The following is a 12,104-nucleotide window of genomic DNA, read 5'->3' on the forward strand; positions in this document are numbered from 1 at the left end:
ATAAGTGCTTTGAACTAAAGAAACTGACAGAAACTTTATATCTCATCCAATTATTTTTGTTCATCAACACTGCTCAGAATAAGGAATCAAAGCTCACTTTGAAGCCCAAAATAGGGAAATAAACTTCAAAAGAAAGCATTTACATCATCTCCAAAACTCAAACATAAACTCTAATCTCACTTTCTGTAACTGTATAATACAAACAATGATAAGACAAAGAAAGTTCTCTCTCAGTTTCAATTTCATATCATATTTTGGGAACTGAAACTTCATCTAACCGCAGGACTGTTTAGTTCAGAGATTATCGTTTCAGTTTATGACTGCTCACATTTAAACAAATAATGAATAATACTAATTAATATGACTAACAAGCTAAAGGAACATGCTGGATCTTCAAGCACAAGGTATTATGAACCAGGACTTACTTTCCAGCAGCTTTATTCAGACATGAGTCCACCTGGTCTTCGGGTCAGCTGGACACATTGGACAGCTGGCGGTTCTGCCACCTCTACCTGCACAGAGACATTACGGTATAGTTGTTTTTACATTCATGCATTTGGTCTGTTTCCTATAAATAAAGAATTCTTTCCCAATTCTATATAGGGAAATCATATTAGCCGCCAATGACTATCAAAGTAAAACATTATAAACCGTTAAATATTGCTAATGTTGTTTGGAAGACATACCTGCAATTTCAGAGCAAATATTCACAGTAATAGGTATATAATAATTATCAATAATCACAGACCAAATAAGCAGCACTGTAAACAATATAGGGACCGTGTCACAAGTTTCCATTAGATTAAAATTATTATTTTAATTAAAACATTTGTTTAAAGAAGAAGCAAGAAATGAACTATTTAAATTATTATTTACAGGATATGCAAGAGTTATTTAGAAGAAATGCTGTTTATTTTCTACTTTTAACATGAAAAACATTGAAAGTAATTTACTTTATTTCCAAAAGTGCAAGTTATTTATTATCACTTTTTATAAGAAAAATAGTGACTGTTGATTTTAGGTAGTGCGCGTTTAATTTCAGTTGTTCAACACTGATGTTAAACAAATAATCATAGACAGTAGACAGTTTGTGTTTCCTTTTTTTTTTTTAAATCAAGTAATGCACCCTTCATACAGAAATATCTCACTTGTAATATGTGAGCACATTTACTGTACAAAACCTGTCAGTGAACTATGAGGGCAAAACAATTATATAATTAAATAAAATAATCGTTCATTAATCATAATCAAATTAAAATGTTCAATTAATCGAGATTTTAGGCCAAATCCCCCAGCCCTAGTCACAAGTGCTTAAAATTGAACAAATATGCAAATCAACTTTACCTCCTTCACAGAGACCCAGTAGAAAAGGTGACTTTACAGATATAAAATTCTTTGTTTATTAAACTCATTTATTAATTCGTTTTCTTGTCGGCTTAGTCCCTTTATTAATCCGGGGTCGCCACAGCGGAATGAACCGCCAACTTATCCAGCAAGTTTTTACGCAGCGGATGGATGCCCTTCCAGCCGCAACCCATCTCTGGGAAATGTTTATTAAACTACCACCTTATAAATCAAACAAATCAACCTGGAAAAGCTCCAATTTGACGCTGAAATAAAAACAGCTATTAACAGCAATCGATTAGCCTCCAAATAATCCCTTTTGGAGCTATTAGCCTTCCTTCTGAATATCATTGTGAAGATTAAAAAAACAAAACAAAAACATGACAGACCAGCAGCATCAGCTGAGAGATCAGCTGACAACACATTCAAATTCAAGATAAAATCTCTATCTGAGGCGTTTAAAGGGTTGTCGGTGGCCTCAGTATATTTTCTCTGCTTTGTTAGAGATTACTAGAGCTGAAACATGCCTTCAGGGAACAAAAAGTACATAACAAATATCATATATAATAAGGAGGTAAGAATAACGAACACGTTTATGTGTAATACAGAATAAAAACAACATTACTTTCGCGAACCAACATTATATAGGAGACGTTGATATTAAATATAACGTTAGATATAAAGGCGAGTAATAAACAAACAAACCTAGCGTAACTTAACTAACAGTTAAGGACGCATAATTGTCAATCACACAAATACGATTTAAGATTAAATACCTTATTGAAGAGGAATCAAACGGCAAACTAAATCACCCACACAACCGACAAACCGTGTGTTAGACCTAACAATAATCTATCTTTGACAGTTTTTCAATATTAAAACATAAATTCCGGACTGCGTTTTTAAAATCTCTGACGAAAGTTATTGCTAACAGCTGCTGCTAACCGGCTAAACCAGTGAAGCTCGCGAACAAACTTTTTTCCGTTTCTAAGATGAGGTTGTCTTTCACTACGCGTGGATGTCAGAATGTAATTGGTTAATACCTACCTAAAAGTGTATTGTATCCACTGCCCGCCTTTTGGTGTGTGTTTCCCGGCTTTAACGATGAGTTACCACGGCCGTTGGCTAGATTTGACGGTCCGCCATTATCCAAACAACTGTTCCAGGAAGTTCACGTCGAAGAGAAACTCGCGATACTTCCGTAAAGAAAGATTTTTTTGTCTTGGCCGTGTTTGACATCTAGTGGTCACTAGTGGAATTACAGCAAAAACATTCTTTGATCTTTGAGACAAGGGACAGGAAAACAGCATTATATATTTCACCCATTTTATCATCAGCAAGCACTGATGTTATTTTTATTATTGCCACTTTTATTCATTATTACATTGCTTTTGTAATGTACCTATATAATGCACTTAATATAATAATAATAATAATAATAATAATAATAATAATAATAATAATAATAAAAGTCCAAAAATATGGTGAATTGGGTAAGCTAAAATTGTCTGTAGTGTATGTGTGTGAATTAGAGTGTATGGGTGTTTCTCAGGGTTGCAGCTGGAAGGGCATCTGCTGCGAGTTTTTGGAATGAAAAGATTTGTATTAAAATCATTTGTGTTTAATATTCCTTATTTTAAATGTGTATTACATGCTGGATTTTCGATAGCAACCTAGCAAGGAGTTGATGTGTTTTTATGTTTGTTTCTATATATGAATTTTTTGTCATCATTGTCATTACACGTGTCATATTTGAGGGCAAAAGGAAAAAGAATTCGTGACCCCTCAGTTTTCAGATGGGATTAGTTGAGTCAAAAGTGAAAATCCTTCTGTCGTTAACTACTAACACTCCTGCCATGACCTCTGCCGACCGATCAGGAAACGATCGAGGAATCCCTCAATTCCTGCATAAATAAATATAGAAACAATCAATAGTGCGGCCTGATAAATGATCAAGTACATTACACCAATGTTGGAGAAATAGGAAAATATTGAAAAGAAATAAGAAAGAGGCTGTCTGTCAATCATCAGCTTGAGCCAGTCAAAAAAAAAAAAAAAAAAAAAAAAAAAACACGATGCAAATTTGTTTAGATTAAACGTTTAGAGGCCGGTGTGCCATCGTTGGTTGATGGCTAGAGCAATTTTGCATCGTGTGTTTTTTTTTTTTTTTGACTGGCTTAAGTATTATTATTATTGTGATTATAATCTGGGTTGATGTTTTCATTTTTATTTATTTATTATACATATTTTCATTATTTATTTATTTAATATACCTACACATTGTATTACACATTTATGCATTTACACTTTTATTTATTAATTTATATCATATTGTTGTTGTTGTTGTTTAGTCACTCCAATTTGTGACCTGAATGCAAGCCGAATTTTGTGATCTTGCCTGGAGTGAGAAGTAGTTTTTTTTGTTGTTGTTGTTGTTGTTTGTTTTTTTAAAGAAAGAAAGCACGTCTGTGTTTTCTCTTCAGGATTGCCCGGAGCAGTGTGTGGTGGATCCTGGGAAACCCTAGTAACCAAAACAATATTTTCTTTCTTAAACAAAACTAATTCATTAAATATGCAACTCAATACTTATTCAAAACATGATGACCAAATAGAATAGCGCTTCAGTTTCTGTCTCTGTGCAAGAAAGATTCTCCAATTAAAAGTTAACTATTGCCCAATTTTCAACAATTTGGTGAAATAATGGGTCAAACAAAACAACTACAGTGGACAACTTACCAACTGCTTAATTAAGGACATTTGTGGAATAAAGGATAGGGAAAACAATTGTTGTTGAATGTCTTTTAAATAAAGCTTCTTTATTTGTTTCTATGAGAAATGCTTAACCTTTATGTGTCAATTAAAAAAAAGATACTCATAGATACTTTCCTTGTTCTCATTTGTAAGTCGCTTTGGATAAAAGCGTCTGCTAAATGACCAAATGTAAATGTACTCAAAGATACTTATAGAAGTGTTGTATATTAATATTTGTTGTGCTTTTACTGACAGAGATATCTTTTTTGGCAAAAGTTCTGATGGTAAGAATGCATTATTTTAAAATCTATTTTCTATTTTCTTATCCAACATATGTTTTACGCAGCGTATGCCCTTCCAGCTCCAACTTATCTCTAGAAAACACCCATACACACTTATTCACACTCATACACTATGGACAATTTAGCCTACCCAATTCACCTGTACCGCATGTCTTTGGACTGTGGGGGAAAGTGGAGCACCCGGAGGAAACCCACGCGAACACAGGGAGAACATGCAAACTCCACACAGAAATGCCAACTGACCCAGCCAAGGCTCAAACCACCGACCTTCTTGCTGTGGGGCGACAGCACTATATAATAATGTATATACAATATTAATATAAGATATACTAATAATATATTTTCCATATAAGCATATATTTTGATTATTACAATATCCTGTATTATTGATTAAACTGATTTATTATAGTTTTTAAATAATGCATTATCAATATAATAAAATAATCACATACACATTTCTCAGTTTGTTGAAAACAAAGTCAGATTTAACAACACACTTACATTATTTTAATTTAATTCCCTGAAGTGCTCAAAAAAGTATATTTATGCTCCATGGGCAAATGGATATGCTCCATGGGCAAAACTTGAGGAATGTTGCCATGAAAATAGAAGATTTTCAAAGAATGTAGGACTTTCTTGCTTAAATGACACTGAGATACAACCTACAATACAGTTTTAAAGGGTTTCAATATGAATATTTTGTCCTGAAGGTTTTGACTTTAACAAATATTTTTTTACTGAGTGTAAAATAGATTTCTGAAAGGAAACAAGAGTAAATTAATCAAACAATCAACAATAAACCATCAAACAAATTATTATTTTTTAAATGTAATTATACATTTGATAAAATAAATAAAATAAAGTAAAATAAAATTAAATTAAATTAAATAAAATAAAATTAAATTAAATTAAATTAAATTAAATTAAATTAAATTAAATTAAATTAAATTAAATTAAATTAAATTAAATTAAATTAAATTAAATTAAATTAAGACCTAAGCATTGAAGATCAACCATGGGGTTACAATACCTGTAAAAAGATACACAAGGGTTAACATAATTGCAACCATTGAAATTTTATGATTTGTTGTAATTAAAATAATTATTAAATAAATAAATAAATAAATAAATAAATAAATAAATAAATAAACTGTTTTGTTACCTTTATTTAAAAAAATTCCACAAATGCAAATGTGTTTGTCTTGATCTAATTAAAAAACATTATAAGAAGCATGCATAGCTTCTTATTAAGCATAGTTTATCAACTTAATTATTATAATGATTGTAGAAACATTGTCAGTAATAAATAAATAAATAAATAAATAAATAAATAAATAAATAAATAAAGAAGAATAAAAAGAAGAATAATAAAAAAGAATACGAAGTACAAAAACGTACTTCATTCCAATTTCCATAAAGACGTGCAAAGTCTTAACGATAACTCAACTATAGACTGATCGCCTCCAGTAACCATTCCAATTGGTTTGAAACTTCCTTCTCCAGCAAAACCATTTGAACAGGCTCTGCATTTAATCTAATTGCGTGTGTGAGATTTTACGCGCACTTACCCAAAGCTAATATTCCCAGATAAGACAGTCCTCATTAAAATCCCCACAAACCAAGCTGCTGACCCTATACTATCATTGTGTTAAGAAGCGTAATGTGACATATTTAATAATTTATGTTTCCTAATTACTGAGACAGTGACTCTCGGCCCCCCTCTGGTGATCTAACCTGTCGTACTCAGTTTGAAACTGGGTATTTGTGTTCAGCACCCGCAATCTCTCCAGTGCATTAACCATTTTGGTGCTGTATCCGAGAGAGCGAGCGCGCGCGCGAGAGAGACAGACAGATGTACTTACTCGCTTAAAAGAAACATATTTTCAAAACACGGGCAGGGCAGGAATGGAAAATCGCCATCCAGTCGCAGGTGAATGAATGTGAGGAATAGTGAAGGACTCTCTGCGTTCCTGCGCGCTATTGCGGTGATGGAGCTGAGGGCACTTGTAGCTGCGCTCCGCGGATCTGATGCTGGTAAGCTTATGTTCTTATTCACGTTCATTGGCACACTGATTGTTACACAGGTTTACACTGCCATCCTCTCAGAATGGAATGCCTGCTTACGTTTTGGTGGAGGCGATATTTACATTAGGTTGTCGTTAACTTCTTTCAGTCTTTTTAAAAATATGTCGTTTGATACGTTTGTATTTGTTTGTCTGTCATTATTGTCATTTCAGTGAACTGAAGTCGTTGATCAAATTTACATATCTAGCTACTTATATATTTGTATGTTGGGCAGGGATGAGTTTTTTTTAATGAACCTGGTTCAACTGAAACTGTATCCATCGCTTTTTAGCTAGTTTCAGGAAATAAAATCTAAATTATATTTGCTCTTGATGCCACGTAATAAGATGAAATTATAATTTAGGGTCAGACTTTAACAAAGAACGTTTTTGTTAGTTTTTGAGATACTTTTCATCGAATTTTAGAGACTCTAAATCAGGGGTGCTCAACCCAATTCCTGGAGATCCACCTTCCGGCAGAGTTTAGCTCAAACCCTGATCAAATACACCTGAACCAATTAATTAAGACCTGAACAGCACTGCATAATTACAGGCAGGTGTGTTTGATATGGGTTGCAACTGAAGTCTGCATGAAGGTAGATCTCTAGGAACAGTTTTGGTCACCTCCTGCTCTAAACAATTAACACACTATGGTTATTCATTAAAGTAGCCTACATAAAAGACTCATAAAGTCTATCGTCAAATACATTTTGTCAACTGCAAATCAGTATTAATATATAACTAGCTCTAACGTCTGAGTTAATTTGTTAATATATTTATTGGATTTAGACATGAAAAATTAAGTATTTATGTATGTAAGAGACATGAAGAACCTTTCAAAGAGTTTCATTTGTTTCTGAGTGTGATTTGCACGATTCGATTCTCTAGAAAGAACTGTTTCAAAAGTGCAGTTTGTTTGACTGTGGCACTACACGATTAGTTTGTTTTCTAATCAAATCACTATTCGCATTGTATATTTATTGTGCTAAATCAGTGATCACATCCACATATCTATTCTATATTATATTTGTATGTTGGGCAGGAATGAGTGTTTTTAATGAACATGGTTCACCTGAAACTGTATCCATCGCTTTTTTAGCTAGATTCAAGAAATAGAATCTATATTATATTTGCTCTTGATGCCACATGATATGATGAAATTAGGATCAGACTTTAACAACAATAAGGAAAAAAAGTAACTTTTTGAAATCATCAAATTTTAGAGACTATACCTTCCTGCAGAGTTCAGCTTCAACCCTGATCAAACACACCTGAACCAATTCATTAGGACCTGAACAGTACTTGATATATAGCGCTTTTCTGGGCACTCAAAGCGCTTTACACATAGGGGAGAATCTCCTCATGCACCACCAGTGTGCAGCATCCACCTAGATGATGCGACGGCAGCCATTTTGTGCCAGACCACACACCAGATTTTTAATGACCAAAGAGAGTCAGGACCTCGGTTTAACATCCCATTCAAAAGATGCAAGTGCAAGACATTAGTGCAAGTATAGTAAAAGTATCTGTTGTAAATATTACTCAATCTATGAGTAAAAAGTAGCCCCTTAAAAATACTCAAAAGTAATGAGTAGTAAGTATTGCGCTGTGAACACCTGATGTGTTTACTTGCAATTTGTGAGCGTGTGAAAACGTAACATTCTGTAGTGAATTTAGTGATTGTTTAAGGCCATTTGGGTAGTCTAAACAGTCTCTGGGTCATTTCATTTAAAGATTTTGTTGGACACTTTTCATGTTTCAAAACGGTTTGCTGCCTTTATAAAGCATCATGAGGTTGTTCAAAAGGATGCTATTTAGTTTCTATGTACAATTTGATTGGACAGGAATCACAGGACTGATTTTTCTTCTCAGCCAATCCCTATAGACAAGAAATAATAAAGTATGCAATTTGAATGAAAATAGTAGGAGTAAAGTACCGATATTGCACTAAAAATGTGCTCAAGGGAAAGTGAAAGTACACGTTTTTAAAACTACTTAGTAAATTTTAATTCCTTAGAAAAACTACTCAAATTACAATAGTTTGAGTATTTGTAATTTGTTACTTTTAACCACTGTCAAAGACTAAATCTTCAAACCCATTTTGTCAACCGCAAATCAGTATTAATATATAATTAGCTCTAACATCTCAGTCATTAGTTCATATATTTATTGGAATTAGACATGAAAAAATTAAGGATTTATTTGAGAGAGATGATTCATACACAAAGGACCTTTCAAAGAGTCAAATATTATTCCTTTGTTTCTGAGAGTGATTCACGTGTTTCAATTCTCTGAAAAGAACCGTTTCAAAAGTGCAGTTTGTTTGACAATGGCACTACATGATTGGTTCGTTTTCTAATCAAATCACACTATTCACATTGTATATTTCGTGCATACCTTTTTCTTGATTGTAACATTAGTCCAGGAAACAGCAACTGAGTCCAAAAGACAAAACGCCATTTTCAGAGGTAGGAAATTGAATAAAATAAAATAAAATATAATTAATTATTTTCAAAGTTATTTTTAAGGTCACATAGAAATCTTATCACATAGGCTAGCCTATCATATAGCCTATACCTAAGCGGTTTTAAAATAACTTAATAAATATGTAAATGTCAATAAAATATTCACTTAATGTTGTAGCAACGTTAGATATTACGTATACATATTTCACACTGTTCACACCACTGTTGTCACTAACGTTATCGCTGTGATGTTGGGTCGCTGTCTGTTCTGTATAGCCTACTCTTATGTTAAGTTATATTAAGTTAAGCGGAATTGTCAGTGTTTCTTAAAGTGTCTTTCAAATAGCTAAAAGAAAAGATTATGCTAGGAAAAGATTTTAGGTCAGTAGATAATTAACACTCCCTACAATATTGCATACTTTTAAAAACAATTAAACAAATGTGGTGTGTTCCATAAAATAATTTAGCTATGTTAAAATACACTATTTAATTTAGTCATAAACCGTAAAGCGCTAACAGTGCTGTAGTATTTATATTGTACTAAATTCCTTATTGAGTGTTAAACAGACGTATTGATGTGCACTCGCTCTAGATGGGTGGGTTCAGAACACTGACGGCAATCTGTCAGTGATGGTCTAGTTTGCTTTCATTTTCCTTTTCTCCTCATATTGATGAGTGGTAAACGTGCGTGCATGACTGTAAGTTGATTAATGTTCCGTTATTAGTAATTCTGTTTATCATGTTATAGTAATCCTGCTGCGGCACGGCCGACTGATATTACTATTAGTTCATATTGGAGCTTATAGAATGTGAAAGGATGACTCGCGGCTATTGCCAAATGTTTGCATTTTTAAATCTTCTGTTATACAATAATTCTTGGTCGTCTCGCGTTGGATCACATGTGGAATAAATTGTTGCACGTGAACACACCAAACGGACAAAAGCCGACTGAAAGAGAGTAGCGTTCTGTGCAAAGGAAAACTGAACTTCCAACTGGCACAAAATGTAAACAAAACAGCTTTTAGTACCATTATCAAAGTAACTGTCACTCACTACGGAGGGTTTTGCTCGTGCAAATATGTCTGATAATCTAATAATCCATATAGTTGACAAATATTTGAGAAATGTAGCCAATTTACAGCCAGAATTCTTTGGTTCCTTCTTGGCTTGAATTGTTTACTTGCTATGTTATTTCACTACTTCACACTCGTGCTCTGATTCATTGCTGAATAACCAATCAAAGTGCTCCCTTCATCCAGTGGTTCGATGCCAATTCAACACTGAATTGGGCCAAGGAGCTCCAATGTTAACCAGATGAGAGTCGACTTGTGTGTGTGACCATCAGCTTGGTGTGTACTGGCCCTAATTGTCACTTATTAGGTTACTAATACATGACAATAAATTACTAAAACACTTTGAAAATATTCACAACAGGAAAGTACTGAAGTTGCACTTTTTAAAAAGCAGCTTAACGAAGCTCTGTGCAAGTAGTCTATTCAGGCCATGGGCAATTTAGTTCTTAAAATCTTAAAAAGTAACAGCAACAATTTGTTCTGATGAGAAATGTGTCATTAAGCGATATCACTAAATGAATAATTGTGAATGTAACCATTTAAATGAACTTTTAATATAAAAACAGCACATCTTGCTGGCCAAAGTTTAGTCATTGTTTCATTCCCTGATGACACAACCGAGGGCCTCTCAGTGCACATTGATTCTGGTTCAGGAAACAAGGTGTTTGTCAATACCAGTTCTCTGTTGCAAAGCAGATAAAACAGACATTCCCATTTATAGAGTCAGCACCCCAGGCGGTGTGTCCATGTTCAGGTGCATTGTGTAGTGATGATAGAAAACCACAGACCTGCCACATCAGTCATAAATTGCAATATCACTGACAAATGGCTTCCCCCTGTTTAGTTATTTATTATTTATCACTTGAACACTTAATGAAAATAAGATTCTGATCTCAATGCACCCGAATGGCTATTCACTTCTATTTTTAATATGGCTATAGAGCAGTGTTTTTGCCAAAAATCTAGAGTTTATCAGAAATCCCTTAGAAAAATTGCAATTAATAATTGTATTTTGAAAGGATAGTTCACCAAAACTGCAATAAATAAATAAATCTGTCATGTATATTAAAAATATTTTTCTATAGTTGAGAAAAGATACTGTTTTTAATGATCAAAAGAAGAAAGAAACTTAAACAGCTTCGAAACAAGGGCAGAGTGAGTGAATTATGACAGACTTTTTGTTTAGGTTTTACTATCCCTCTTATTAGAATATATACTTTTTACAATGCTTAAATGATTGTTATTTCAGTCCTGCAATCCTTACAGATAAGCACAAACTTGATGTTGTATGAAGCTGAAAAGTCTTTTCTTTATGTTTTTGAAAAGTTGCAAATGCTAACTTTATCAAGTCAGTCACTGTAAAAATTACCAACAAATCCCAGCTGCATTATTCATGTCAGGCCAGTAGGTGCCAATGTCACTTTGTCAAGAAACACTTAGCATGGTCTGGTACTTTCAAATGCTTATAAAGTGAATACATATTTGTGCATGCACATACAGAACTTCAAATACAACAGTTCTGTCTGTTTCTCGATTCTGATCAGCACTCCTACAGCCTCTTCACCCTTGTGTATTACTCCGCCCATATACAAAGACAAGCAGAGGAATAAACTCACTATAGTTTGACCAATGCTGCTGCTGTTGGACAGCATAATGTGCTTTTGAGGCGTTTTTAGGTGAGAATGTAGTTGTTTAGATTGCAATTATGCAGTTTGTTATAAGGATAGTGCCTATTTTTAAACATTTATAATTTTGGAGATTTAGTGTGTCGGCGGCCATTACCTTGTTATTGAGCAGAGCAAAGAGGGCTGAAGTTCCACCACAAGATGGCGACAGAGATCTCATAATAAGTGCTTAGGGGAGGAAAAACTTAGCATAAATTTTAAACTACAGCTGATTAAATCATTATAAAACTGGTTAGTGACTCTCTGAGTGGATATCTCTCTTTTGTATGTTGTACTGCTGAATTTATAGAATTATAATCTGGTAGTGTTTGCTTTGCTTTGGCTTTTTCAGGATTAATTATTGTGATACCCCGATTGCAACACAGAAATACTGAGAAATTGCTGTAGACTGATGACATTTTAGTCTAATAATCTTAAAATG

At 33.5% G+C, this 12,104-nt stretch overlaps 1 protein-coding gene across 31 annotated transcripts in view; it reads right to left on the minus strand.

Moving 5' to 3' along the window:
• The window catches only part of cep350 (centrosomal protein 350), a 49,915-nt gene extending 47,393 nt beyond the window's left edge, over positions 1 to 2,522 (minus strand). For all 31 annotated transcript variants that reach the window (XM_073910149.1, XM_073910145.1, XM_073910132.1 and 28 more), the window contains exons 1-2: positions 2,388 to 2,522; positions 426 to 508 (exon numbers count right to left, since the gene is read on the minus strand). The gene's annotated coding sequence lies outside the window, so the exon portion shown is untranslated. The remainder of the gene's footprint in view (positions 1 to 425; positions 509 to 2,387) is intronic.
• Between the last annotated feature and the right edge of the window lie 9,582 nt (positions 2,523 to 12,104).

This window comes from Danio rerio, chromosome 8, assembly GCF_049306965.1.
Source record: "Danio rerio strain Tuebingen ecotype United States chromosome 8, GRCz12tu, whole genome shotgun sequence".
Lineage (NCBI taxonomy): Eukaryota > Metazoa > Chordata > Actinopteri > Cypriniformes > Danionidae > Danio > Danio rerio.